This window comes from Microcaecilia unicolor, chromosome 4 (assembly GCF_901765095.1).
Source record: "Microcaecilia unicolor chromosome 4, aMicUni1.1, whole genome shotgun sequence".
Classification (NCBI taxonomy): Eukaryota; Metazoa; Chordata; class Amphibia; order Gymnophiona; family Siphonopidae; genus Microcaecilia; species Microcaecilia unicolor.
In genome coordinates this window covers 334,206,340-334,220,422 of record NC_044034.1, presented here as the reverse complement: position 1 = coordinate 334,220,422, position 14,083 = coordinate 334,206,340, and the positions used below count along the sequence as shown (strand labels likewise).

The window sequence follows — 14,083 nt, the reverse complement described above, 5'->3', positions numbered from 1 at the left end:
TGTTGGGCACACTGAATGGACCGTACAGGTCTTTCTCTGCCATCATCTACTATGTTACTATGTTACAAGATCCGTAACTCTGGAGAACTTCTATCCCTCTCTTGTCATCTGATTCCTACTTGTCCTCCCAGATCATGCAGATCATCACAACAAAATCTACTTGTCATTCCCTCCCACTGTACACTCATGACGCCACACGGTGCTCCATTTTTTGGTCCAAGGCCCTGGACTTTGGAACAAACTGCCCCAGTACCTCATGCTATGCCCCTTCCTTCTAAAAAGACATATAGTACAAATATTTTATTGTGTCCACGTTTGCAAGTATATATTTTTTAATATACCCTCCCCCAAAAAAGTTATATGAGTAACCCGATGAAAGAAGTGCTATACCACTGATTGGCGGCTTTATTGTCTGCACTTACAGTGGGTTATATATCCGAGGGTACTCAAAAAAATATTTAAAAAATATATACTTGCAAACGTGGACACAATAAAATATTTGTACTATATGTCTTTTTAGTAGCTTAAGTCCTGGTTCTTATAATAGCAGTATTGGATATTACCAGTGATAAGGATATATACTTTGATTTCGTATTCTGTTGGATGCCCCTTCCTTCAGCAGTTTCAAAGCTGAACGCAAAACCTCCTTTTTTTTTCTGACGTATATAGCTGATTCCTGTCCTGCCGATGGCTAGCCTGAACTGCACATTCCCTGTCCGGTGTGTTTTCCCGTCAATTATTGTAGTCCTCCTTCCTCTCACCACCTGTTTCCTCTATTAGATTTGTGCTCCTTATCCTCTCTCTCTTTCTATTAGTATTAAGATGTAAGCCGCCCAGATATTGCGTTTGATGGGTGAGGTAGAAGCCTTAGATAAACTTGGGATAGTTATTTTATGCTAGGTTCCACCCTTGTAATCAACACCCAAGAGAAAGATCTAGGTGTCATCATGGACAATATGCTGAAATCTTATACATAGTGTGTGGCAGTTGCCAAAAAAGCAAACAAGGGAAGGGATAAAAAATAAGAAGAATATTATAATGCCTCTGTATCGCTTCATGGTGTGACCACAACTTGAGTATTGTGTGCAGTTCTGGTCACCATATCTTAAAAAAAGATATAGCAGAATTAAAAAAGGTTCAAAGAAGGATGAAGAAAATGATTCATTAAAGGAATAGAACTCCTTTCATATGAGGAAAGGCTTAAGAGATTAGGGCTCTTCAGCTTGGAAAAGAGATGGCTGAGGGGGGATATGATAGAGGTCTACAAAATACTGAGTGGTGTAGAAACGGGTAAATGTAAATCGAGCTTTTTTACTCTTTCAAAAAGTACAAAGACTAGGGGACACTCAAGGAAGTTACATGGTGCTACTTATACAATGAACAGGAGGAATATTGTTTCACTCAACAAATAGTTAAGCTCTGAAACTTGTTGCCAGAGAATGTGGTATCAGTGGGGAAACCCACTGCTTGTCTCTGGGATCGGTAGCATGAATCTTGCTACTATTTGGGATTCTCCAGAAATTGAAAATGGGGTACACAATTCAAAAGGCACTGGAGGAAATTGCTGAAATGTCCCCACAAAATCCCCCAGTGTCTAAATGCACTTAAACAAAATTCACCATATTGAAATATTTTTACATTTTAAAATATTTAAAATATTTATTGAATATGTGCTCATAAATAGGGGAGACCATCATGGATCAAAGTAATGACCCCATTGAAAAATCCCTCTTCTCAGTTGTAATCAGAGCACATATACAAATATAATAACTTTGAAAAATTCATGAATCACATAAAACACTTTTCTGAAAAATTGCCTGAAAGACCACACAGATGCCGGGTTCCAACATGGACCATGTTTTGCCTAGGGCTGCGTCAGGAAACCCAAGATTGAATCAAGGCATATTGTGTCAGATTCAGATTCTCATTGCAGCAATCTTTTAACATCATTTCACAAAGAACCAAAAGTGGCAGAAGAGGGATTTTCCAATGGGGTCATTACTTTGATCCATGATGGTCTCCCCTATATATGAGCACATATTTAATAAATATTGAAAAATGTAAAATTATTTCAATATGGTAAATTGTGTTTAAGTGCATTTAGACACTGGGGGGATTTGGGGTTTCTGTCAGGTACTTCAATAGAAATCAAACAAAATAAAACATGGAAAAGAAAATAAGATGATACCTTTTTATTGGACATAACTTAATACATTTGTTGATTAGCTTTCGAAGGTTGCCCTTCTTCCTCAGATCGGAAATAAGCAAAATGAAGAAATGTATAAAGTTATGTCCAATAAAAAAAGGTATCATCTTATTTTCTTTTCCATGTTTTATTTTGTTTGATGAATATTGATAACCTTAAGAGTGGACTAACACGGCTACCACACTCCTCTACTGTCAGGTACTTGCAACCTGAATTGGCTGCTGTTGGAATCAGGATACTGGGCTAGATGGCCCATTGGTTTATCATGTTTATAGTGCTACTGGATAGATGCAATGCTGACAAGTATCCAGCTACAACATGTCCCTGTCCTAAAGAGCTTACTGTGTAAGTGGGCACCTGAAGCAGTAGCCGATAAAGTGACTTGCCCAAGGTTAGAAGGTGTATCAGCAGCAGAAGTAGGATTTCAATCCCGGCTTATCGTGGTTTGCAGCTTGGTGCAAATCACCAGACTACTTCCTCTGGCCTCTGAAGGGGAAAATCTATCTAGAGATCTGAGGTCTTTGAGGGTCACATGGGTTCTATCTTGTGTGTCATCCACACTGAGGAAACCTAGTGGCAGAGGTGGAGTGACCATTAGGACAGTAGGGGGCCCTCTCTTCCCTAGCTTCCATCTAGTTTAATCATTTTTGATAGGTGGTTAGGGGCTCATCATGACCATTATGCTCATGGGCCCAGATCACTGTCAGTGCACAGCTGCCTAGAGGGCTGCCGATTTCCAGTCCTTTGTTCATTTTCCAACCTTTTCTACATGGCCAGGGTCTGGAAATTAATTAGGTGCCATTGAACCATGCTGCAATTGCAGAAAATAAATCACGTTTCTCTTCTATCAGTTACCCGAATCTCTTGTAAGAGTCCTTGAAACAGCAGTTTACTGTAGATGCTGGCATCAGAAGGGCTGCAGTCTTCCCTGCCCTCATAAATTCAAGTGCAGCCTGTACATGCATGGCTTATGTAAGAAGTAGGCAGGTGTACCAGGCAGCAACCTGTTGGTATGGGTGGTGCAGAAGAAAAGGAGTTTAACACAGGTAAACTAGGCTGATGTTAAGCAAGGTGGTATCGTTTCATTATATAGCCAGAATGGAGGAATCTATGATGACCTTTTCTACAAGAGCCAGACCAGCTCTCCTCCCCTTGGAAATATTCTTCTAGGTCACATGATTCGAGTGAATATTTCACATTCTTGCTACACCCAGCAGCACTCAGCTGGGTCCTCAGTATTTCTCATTTTAGTCTTGGAAGCAAGAATTGTGCCTCTTTCACAGTAGTGCACGGCCAAGATTCATATCACTTTAGATGGTGGCCCATTTCCTTTTCTACTTCGCCCCCCCACAGACCTGCCATGAAAATAAATATTTACAACAAAAATAATGTCAGATTAATTAACTGTAATCCCTTGGAGAATCTGTGCAGACCGAGATTGAGTGGGTTCCTCCAGGGGATTACTAAAATCCATGTAGTTCTTACTCAGAGAAACTGGGGAGAGTGGTTACTGTCTGGTGGGGGTGGATAACCCAGTCAAGGGGGAGCGCGATATGCGGGAAATATGCTGTGGGAAAGATTATGAAAGGGGATGTCATATGGAGGGGTGGAGTTAAGATGTAATAAAAAATTGTTGCTTAGCTGAGCACATGGTCTTTGGTCGCCCGCAGCCCCACCAGGACCCGTGAGGAGAGGGGGGTATCCTGTGTTGGCCTGATAACCCGAGGCTAACAATGATTGAAAGTCACTGCTATCAAAGCAGCGACTGAGAGGTGAGCTTTGGGAGCGGAAGAGAGAGAGTTCCCCCCCAGGAGTGGAACAGGGGAAGGCCTGTTCGGAATCAGAGGTGGCTAATTGGAAGTGCACTTTTGAGAGGAGAAAGACAGACAGTGAGGTTTGGTCTCGAGGTGGTCCAGTGGCTGGGGAAAAGCCCAGCGGGACACTTGCCTGGAAAGTGAGCAGATATGCCACAGCCTCAGATTGCCTTGCTGGATGGGATGGGTGAAGGAGGCTAAAGGACTGAATGGACATTGTAAATAGTTCACTACAAGTTGTTGTTTGTCGTTTGCAGTTTTCCAGTAAAAATCAACTGAAAAAAAAAAAACCACCACTGGAGTGAGAGTGTTATTCTTTTGCTCTGGGACTAAGATACAGAGATAACCAAAAAGTGGCTTGAAACCCCACAGCCTACAGGGATTTAATCCAGCCCTCTGACCAGCTCAGCAGAGACAATTGTGTTTTGTGCATCCCTGTCCAGGTGCTCGATCCCCCCCCCCCCCCCCAAGCCTAGGCTCCTCCCAGGACTGTTTGGAGGTTACATAACTAAAACTCCTGTATGACTAAACATATGTAGCAAGGTATAAAACATTATAAAAATACGAAGAATGCGAGTTACCTTGTACGGTGAACTCACCTGTATGGGAAGTTAACTAGCTGGCCTTCTCTCTTTCTTCTCTCTCTCTCTCTCTCTCCCTGTTTCTCTTTCTCCAATGCACAGCAGGTTATTCAACCTGTGACTTCTTTAAGTAGTGACTGGAAGGAGCAGGTATGCAGCATTTTTATACACCTACTGGTTATGCAAGCGGAAGCCCGAGAGGCAAGTTTTTGTAGCAATACACACACACTCTCTCTCTCTCTTTGTCTCTCTCTCTTTCAGAAGAAAACCTGCTCTATCCTAATCTGAACTGCATGAGCTAGCAGGATAGAAAGTGAGACCCCAGTCACGGGCCTAGCTGCTGTGATTACATCTCTGTGTGCAAGCTCCTGTCATGAGATGGGAAAAGAAGACCACAGCCCAGCCAGATGCCAGCAGGAATTCATTGTTCATCTGCAGCCTGGAAGCAGCTGCTGAAACATTGATAATGTTTCACAGGGAAAAATCTTTTTTGAAGGGGCCAGTGTGCTATGACGTCAATTCAATAGCACTTTGGATGGGCATAGAAGAGGCCTTTCATTCTGCATCAATGAACAGCATTCTCCTCCACTGCTAACTTCCAGGCTTCGTTCCTTTTCTCTCGTGGCACCTTATGCCTGGAATCGTCTTCCTGGACCTATACGTCTAGCTCCATCTCTACCTGTTTTCAAATCCATGTTGACAACCCACCTTTTCACTGCTGTTTTTGGCTCCTAGCCTCTACTCATTTGCCCTCCCCATGCTCCTTCCTTCTCACCCAGTACTTCCCTCACCCGTAACTGTCTTGTCTGTCTGTATTATTTTAGATTGTAAGCTCTTTTGAGCAGGGACTGTCTCTTTGTGTCAGGTGTTCAGCGCTGCCTGCGTCTGGTAGCGCTATACAAATGCTAATAATAATAATAACAGCAGAAGAGCATATGACATATGGGGGGTATTTCTTTACAGTAGTGCTAGTATTTATGTGGCAGTTACACATGTTAGTGTTCCGAATACTAGCACATTTGTGCATATGTGTTATTTTGTAAATAGAACAAAAACGTGAGGACACCTGAAGGAGAAAGTAAAAAAGTCTTCAATATAACAGCTAAAAAAACGACCGTTTTTTTTTTAGCGGTTATATTAAAGACTTTTTTACTTCCTCCTTCAGCTGTAAGTACATAAGTAATGCCACACTGGGAAAAGACCAAGGGTCCATCGAGCCCAGCATCCTGTCCACGACAGCGGCCAATCCAGGCCAAGGGCACCTGGCAAGCTTCCCAAACGTACAAACATTCTATACGTTATTCCCGGAATTGTGGATTTTTCCCAAGTCCATTTGGTAGTAGTTTATGGACTTGTCCTTTAGGAAACCGTCTAACCCCTTTTTAAACTCTGCCAAGCTAACCGCCTTCACTACGTTCTCCGGCAATGAATTCCAGAGTTTAATTAAGTGTTGGGTGAAGAAATATTTTCTCCGATTTGTTTTAAATTTACTACACTGTAGTTTTATCGCATGCCCCCTAGTCCTAGTATTTTTGGAAAGCGTGAACAGGCGCTTCACATCCACCTGCTCCACTCCACTCATTATTTTATATACCTCTATCATTTCCCCCCTCAGCCGTCTCTTCTCCAAGCTGAAAAGCCCTAGCCTCCTTAGTCTTTCTTCATAGGGAAGTCGTCCCACCCCTGCTATCATTTTCGTCGCCCTTCGCTGCACCTTTTCCAATTCTGCTATATCTTTTTTGAGTGCTGTCCTCACTTTTTTGTTCTATTTCCTTTGTTGCATGTGAGGGTTTCCTCCTCCTTTTTGTTTTATTTTGTAAATATACATATATCTGCAACAGAGCATATTTTACAGGTGACCATGCACATGGGTGGACTCTGGGAGGGGTGAACATTTATACATATAACTTATAGAATACTCTAATTTATATTTATTTTATTTAGATTTGCTCACACCTTTTTTGTAGTAGCTCGCGGTGAGTTACGGTTAGGGTGGTGGACTGTGGTCCTGGGGAACTGAGTTCGATTCTCAATTCAGGCACAGGCAGCTCCTTGTGACTCTGGGCAAGTCACTTAACCCTCCATTGCCCCATGTAAGCCGCATTGAGCCTGCCATGAGTGGGAAAGTGCGGGGTACAAATTTAACAAAAATAAAATAGATACTATTGGAGATTCTACATGGAATGTTGCTATTCCACTAGCAACATTCCATGTAGAAGGCTGCGCAGGCTTCTGTTTCTGTGAGTCTGACGTCCTGCATGTACGTGCAGGACGTCAGACTCACAGAAGCCTGCGCGGCCACATTGGTGATCTGCAAGGGCCGACTTCTACATGGAATGTTGCTAGTGGAATAGCAACATTCCATGTAGAATCTCAAATAGTAGCACCAGTGGAGGGAGGAGTGGCCTAGTGGTTAGGGTGGTGGATTTTGGTCCTGGGGAACTGAGGAGCTGAGTTCAATTCCCACTTCAGGCACAGGCAACTCCTTGTGACTCTGGGCAAGTCACTTAACCCTCCATTGCCGCATTGAGCCTGCCATGAGTGGGAAAGTGCGGCCTGGGGTATAAATGCAACAAAATTACATTCAAGTACACTGGGTATTTCTGTGTCCCTGGAGGTTCATAATCTGAGGCAATGGAGGGTTAAGTGACTTGCCCAAGATCACTATTGAGCAGCAGTGGGATTTGAACCAGCCACCTCTGGATGTCAAGATGGGTGCTGTAACCACTAGGCCGCTCCTCTGCATCAACAGTGCTTACACACACACATTACACCAGTTTAGGGTTACTATATGTCCTCTTTTAAGAGGATATGTCCTCCTTTTGGACTTCTTCAGATTTGCTCTCCAGATTTTTTAATTTTTAGGAAATATTCTCTTGGTTTTTTTTTTGTGTGCCTATGACCAACCAACACACCTATCCACATAATGAGAGAAACCATCTCTGGCCTATTAGCCAGTCTGGACAGATGGGGGTGCTAAAGAGAGAGAAAGGCATTGCTGGTTGAATATGTTCTGTTTTCCTGCTGGTTGAATCTGTCAAAGGAATTTTGTTTGTGTAGCACAGCTTTAAGCAAATATTATACAAAGACTTTCACATGTGTAATCCCCTATTAGATTGGGATTACTAGAAGAGTAAATCCTTGTAGAGAGTCACTGGGGGGAGTAAGTGGGAGGTTCCTGGGTGGGAGGAGGCTCAGCTCAAGGGGAGTAGCTTTGGAATAAAATGCGGGGGGGGGGGGGGTAATACTAGGGACAGAAGGGGAGAAAATATGTGAATGTGAGTTCTGCTTATAGTTGTGGGTCTTTGGTTGCCTGCAAGCCCCTGCCGAGTGACCTGAAGAAGGAGAAGGGGGATCCCATATAAAAGAAGCGAATCCATTTGCTAAAAGAAAGGAGAGTTGCTGCTAGGAAAAATAGTAACTGTGAAGGAGAGCTCTGGGTGGGCTGTAGAGAGACCCAGCCCAAAAGCGTGGGATAGGAGGGTCTGAACCTAAAATGAAGAGAGAAGCACAGCCTTTGGAACACTACCTTTGGGGATAGGGCACGGACCGGAGCTATACAAAGTGTAAATGACCCTGTTCAAGAGTGTCTTGTAACGTATATCCCATCAGGAGGAGAGTACAGGAGTTCCACTGGGGGGAACACTGAAGGAAGATTTAATTAAGGATTGTACTATTTGATGAAGAGTTCAAATAGTTGGATGTTCCTGTAGTTTGAAGTTGAAGAATAAACTTTGAGTTGTAAAGTGTTGACTGTAGAGTGGTCATTTGGATTAAAAGGTGTACAGCTGTCTCCTCACAGGCAGCCTATCTTAACTGCCAGCCATGTTTTCCCACAGAAAATTCGACTTGATTTTGAGTTTCCTGGGGGAGAAGAGAGTCAACCCACCCGCTAACACTTCTTTCCCCAGGTGGAGGCACCACACACCAAGTGAGTGAGTGATGGTCCGACAGAGCCTGCCCTTCACTGGGGCTCCAGCTCACTCGAACCCCAGACCCAGAAACGCCCTGGCAAAGGGGAGTTACACATGTATCTTAGAAGCTAGCCAAAGCTGTTGAGGGATACTCGTTCTTCTGATAAATACACTTGGACTCATACTCAGTCAAACTCAAATCCAGAAATTTTTGAAAAGTAGATAATTTTCTGCTGCTATCCTGTAATCAGACACTGTTTGATGTGTGTTCATTAATTAAAAGCCATTTACACATTTACTATGATTAAATATTTCTTTAGCAAAGGTAGCAACCCTTGCTGAATTGAGAAGAATGAGAAAGAAACCCAGATTTTAATGGTAAACATCTAGCATGCTCTATCATCATTAATGCACATTATTTTACCACAGGCCCCATTTTATGCAATGGGTCCTAATTATTAAGAATATGAGTTTACAGTGTTAATTATGTGCTAAAGCTGTAATGCACTTGAGTAACTCTGGCTGACATTTTCTAATTTGTCAAATCTTTCCTGAACTCTGTTGGGTAGTGTCTCCAAATGGGTTAATTGTGTACATACTATGGCAGAAATTAACCTTGCTCCTATGCTAAGGAGGGAATCTCTCTCGGATTTGCTGCTAATGGTTGTCTTAACACTTGCGTTGTTCCAAAGAGAGCCTCCTATTGGAGTCCTTAAGGTGAAATATGCAAAAGACAACATATCTGGATATGCTTGGTAAGTCTTTTTAATCAGGCTGGCAGTCATTTTAGAAGCACTATTTATGTTTTTTAAAAATGGATATCCCAGCACATTGACATTTTAAGCCTCCAAAACATCTAACGTGGCTTTTTAGAAAAGGCAGAGAAAACGTTTAAGCTGTGAAAACGTTTAGAATGGCCAAAGGTGTGTCGAGGGCAGTATGGGGATGTGTCATAGGTGGTGCAGAGTCCTAAACATTTAACCTGATTCCAGATAGCATATTGACACACAGGCAATGCAAGATGGATATTGGGACTTAAGACCACCTATAAAGGATAATAAGTGTCACTGCAGCCTGTCCCTGTTCGTGTTGCTGCTGACTGCTGGAGAGCTGAGAGAGAATCTGTGAGCCTGATTGCCATCTCTGTTCACCCAGATCTGTCATCTCCAAATCTTCCCTTTCCACATGTACCACCTGCTCTCCGCTGCCCAGCTAACACCTTGCTGCTTTGCCTGCCCCCACAACCCCCCCCCCCCCCACAGTGTCCCATACCCACCTGTGAGACACCTCCACACCCCTTTCTTACCCCACCCCATCTGAGCCCTTCTCTGTCAGTGTCTGGCCAGTTGCCTCTCACTCCCTAGCTACACGTGAAGTCTGTGCGTGTGTGGGCAAGTGAGGTGGTGTCTCTGTCCTTTTGTGTGTGATGTCTGCTGTGTCACATTGTCACATTCTTGGGTTTGGTGGTGGGGAGCACACTGGATGTTGGTGAAGGGGCGTTGGGAGAGTACATTGGGTGTTGGCATGAGGGCACTGCCACAAACTCTATAGGTTGATGGTGGCACTTCTACCTTTTGGATAATACCGTCAGCCCACATCATCGTCCCCTTCCCACAGAATTCCTGGGATGCACAGAAATGTTTCCATTTGCATGATACCTTCGGTTCTGTTATGGACAGAGCTGAAGCAACACATATCTGGATGCCTGTGCAGCAGGGTATGTTACCTGACACTTGCTGCTAGCCCTTGGCTGCCGTGAAGTATCCAGGTCCCCAATGTTCCACACTTTCTCCCTATCCAGGGTCCAAAGGACCCATTGTTCTAGGAAACTCAGTGCTTCACTGCTGGATTCGGAGCTGCCACCAGCCTTTGCTTTCACATTTCTGTGGCATTCCTGCCACTTATGCTTAAGGTCCTTTGCGGACCTGTTGTGAAAAATGGCATTCAGGCAGTGGCAGATCCCACCCCATGCCTTAGGTTTGGTGTAAGCACTGAGCTGTTATCCTGTCACACCAAACAGATGTTCCTGGTATTTCATCACATCCCGCACCCAGGGCTGGCTTGCTTTAAGCAGGGATGGTTGCCCAGGGCCCTGCCCTCCTAGGGGCCCCCATAGGCATAGGAAGGGGGAAAGAGGGGGCATTTCCCCTGGATTTCTTAGCCACTGCTGCTATTCTCTTCCGTCCAAGGTATCTCTCTCTCTCTGCTTCTCCCCCTCTTGCATAGTTCAGCATCTCCCCCTCCTCAACCCCCCATCTACCTTCAAATTTGTCTCTCTTTGTCTTTTAGATGTTGCTGGCAACAGCAGCAATTGACATACACTGCCTATGGCCTATACTGGAGCCTTCCCTCTGACCTGTCTCCCCTCCTCTGATGCAACTTCTGATTTCCACAGGGGCAGAAGTTAAGAGCAGAGGTCTGGGTGACACTTCTGCTTGCTGTACAGCTCTCAGATTTCTTCTGTAGCTTGTCTGTGCTGCTGGTCTAGCACGTACTGCTACCTAAATGACTATGTAGTAATTATTTCATCTGGACCTACGGTTGGAATGCTCTCCCTAGCTTAATGTGGACAGGGCTTGGAACTTGGCTAAAGCCAACAGACCTTAATTTTAAAACTGGGCTCTTCCTTTTATATTTTCTGAATTTCCTTCCTAAAGTGTACTCCTATTTTGGAGGCCTTACCAGTGGAATTTAGGACACTCCCATTTCCCCTATATAATAGGCAGGTTCTTTTGGGATCAGCCAAATAAACACTGCCCTGGCTACTAGTGATGTCATCAGAAACTTAATGCTGTTGGAGGAGCCTGAACGATTTTTTAAATGCACAATGCTTGTGCAAAAATCCACGAGTTTCGTATGTGTGGCTGCCTGATGAGGGTGCACCTACAGCATGTGTGCAGGTATCCTGTGGCCTGGCTGCTGGGGTTCATTCTAGGTACTCTGGGATAGAAATGAGGGAACTTCCACAATGTGTTATTGAAAAATGTTAAATAACATGTATTTTCATATTGTTACATTATAACATACGATGGTGGTTGGGAGGCGGGGCTAGTGTGGGCAGACATATACGGTCTGTGCCGGGGCTGGTGGTTGGGCGGCGGAGATAGTGCTGGGCAGACTTATACGGTCTGTGCCAGAGCTGGTGGTTGGGAGGCGGGGTTGGTGGTTGGGAGGCGGGGATAGTGCTGGGCAGACTTATACGGTCTGTGCCAGAGCCGGTGGTGGGTGGCAGGGATAGTGCTGGGCAGACTTATACGGTCTGTGCCAGAGCTGGTGGTTGGGAGGCGGGGTTGGTGGTTGGGAGGCGGGGATAGGGCTGGCCAGACTTATACGGTCTGTGCACTGAAGAGGCCAGTACAAATAAAAAAAAGTAGCATATATGAATTTATCTTCTTGGGCAGACTGGATGGACCGTGCAGGTCTTTTTCTGCCGTCATCTACTATGTTACTATGTTACTATGATGTCTTTATCTATTGTGAACTGTCAAATGCTGACATATGTGACAACAATGTACAAATAAATGTAACTTTTAAATCTGAAAACATTATTGTTTGTCCTTCTCTCCCACTGATGTGGAGCTGTTGGCTACTATTATGGGTGAGCTGCATAGTGGCAGCTGATGGTAAGGATCACCTGGCTAGTTTGCACAGGCTTGTGTGTTAGCCTCAGGGGTGTAGCTACGTGGGGCCATGGGCCCACACAGATTGAGCCCTGGCCCCCTCTACATTTGACCCCTCCCCAGCTGCCGACCCCCCCACCGCCGCCCGCCCGCCACCGCATCAGGTACCTTGTTTGCTGGTCGGGGGGGGGGTCCCCAAACCCCGCCAGCCGAAGAGTCTTCTTCAGCACTGGTCGACTCCGGCGCCTTCGTTGTGTGATAATCTGTTTCTGACATCTTACATCCTGCATCGTGCATGTAGCCCCATGCAGGACGTAAGGCGTCAGAAATAGATTATCACACAACGAAGGCACCGGAGTTGACCGGCACTGAAGAAGACTCTTCAGCTGGCGGGGGTTGGGGACCCCTGCCAGCAAACAAGGTACCTGACACGGCGGCGGGGCGGGCGGCGGTGGCAGGGGGTTTGCGGTTGCGGCGGCAGGGGGTCCAAGGTGGCGGTGGGCGGTGGGGAGAGGCGGCTAACCAGTGCCCCCCCACCTCGGTCTGGCTACGCCCCTGGTTAGCCTTCATGGCTAAGAGTGTGGGGGCTTGTTGGGAGTATGTTTGCTTACCTTACCAGGGTAGCCCAGATCTTCTGCTGTTCTGTCCTTGCAAAGTATTACTTGTACTAGGGCTTGACAGTCAGTTTAAACCAGAGTATAAAACATCACTATGAGAAGACTCAGAACCCTTGAACCAAAATCTTCATTAATGCAGTAATTAAACAAGGAAAAATAACTTACAGTTCAGGTGTACTGGACAGGAGTTTTTGCCTTGCAAACTAGGAGTCTGTTCTCAACCAGCTCTCTCTCCATGCAAAAGAGAGTTTCAGCAACACGCGGAGCAGCAATGTTGTTTATACTTTTATCAGAAGCGTAGCCAGGTTGAGGGTGCGGGGGAGAGCGGAGAGCAGACTGGCGCCGGCACGTATTTTAAACATGACAGATTTGCATCAAAAAAGGCACCAGCATCATCGGAAGTCCATTTGAGGGAGCAGCTGCTCCCAGGGCCGCCGAGAGGGGGGGACAGGGGGGACAAAAGTCCCCGGGCCCGGGCCTCTGGCGGGGCCCAGTGCTGCCGCTACAGTGTGGCCTGCCCTCCTCGCGCCTCCTCTCCTCGCTCCTCCTCTCCTCGCTCCGGAATTAACCTTGTCTCCTTCTTTCACTTCGCGCAAGCAGCAGCAGGGCAGGCCACTCCTTCCTTCCGTGTCCCGCCTTCGCATGACATAACGTCCGCGAGGGCGGGGCACAGAAGGAAGGAGGAGAGGTCTGCCCTGCTGCTGCTGCTTCCACGAAGTGAAAGAAGGAGGCTTAAGGTTAGTTCCGGGCCCGGTAGCGGGTGGAGGGGGGGGGGGCCCGGCGACTTCAGGTGGGCGGCGAACTCGGGTGGGGGGGCCCAGGGGTGGCCTTGACCCCGTGCCCGGCCCCGGCTCTCGGCGGCCCTGGCTGCTCCCCTGGCGACCCATCTAGCTATGCCTCTGACTTCTATACTGGTGAAAACTTGATGGAATCACAATAGCTTGAAAGGATCATGCAACAAAAATACAGCATAAGCAGTTTCAGTTTACAGAGAAAACATGCTGCACACTAACATTTTACAGACCCAGTGGAGAAAGAAGAGGGGCTACTTGCCCAGCATGCTTAGAGAGCAAGGCAAGCCAATAGAAAGAGCCCCATAAGACACAGGAAGCTGGACATGCGCTCTGAAAGAGCCTATTTCAGGGAACTACAAGAGAAGGGCGATGAAAATGATAAAGGGGATGGGACGACTTTCCTATGAAGAAAGGCTAAAGCGGCTAGGGCTCTTCAGCTTGGAGAAAAGATGTCAGAGGGGAGATATGATAGAGGTCTATAAAATGAGTGGAATGGAACGGGTAGATGTGAACCAATTGTTTACTCTTTCCAAAAAT

At 45.8% G+C, this 14,083-nt stretch overlaps 1 protein-coding gene across 2 annotated transcripts in view; it reads right to left on the bottom strand.

Annotated features, from left to right (window-relative positions):
- RHOBTB2 (Rho related BTB domain containing 2) overlaps nt 1–4,720 on the bottom strand; it is a 65,882-nt gene extending 61,162 nt beyond the window's left edge. Inside the window, exon 1 of one of the 2 annotated variants that reach the window (XM_030202045.1) lies at nt 4,620–4,720. The gene's annotated coding sequence lies outside the window, so the exon portion shown is untranslated. The remainder of the gene's footprint in view (nt 1–4,619) is intronic. The other variant, XM_030202041.1, reaches the window with a different exon arrangement.
- Nucleotides 4,721–14,083: the final 9,363 nt, after the last annotated feature.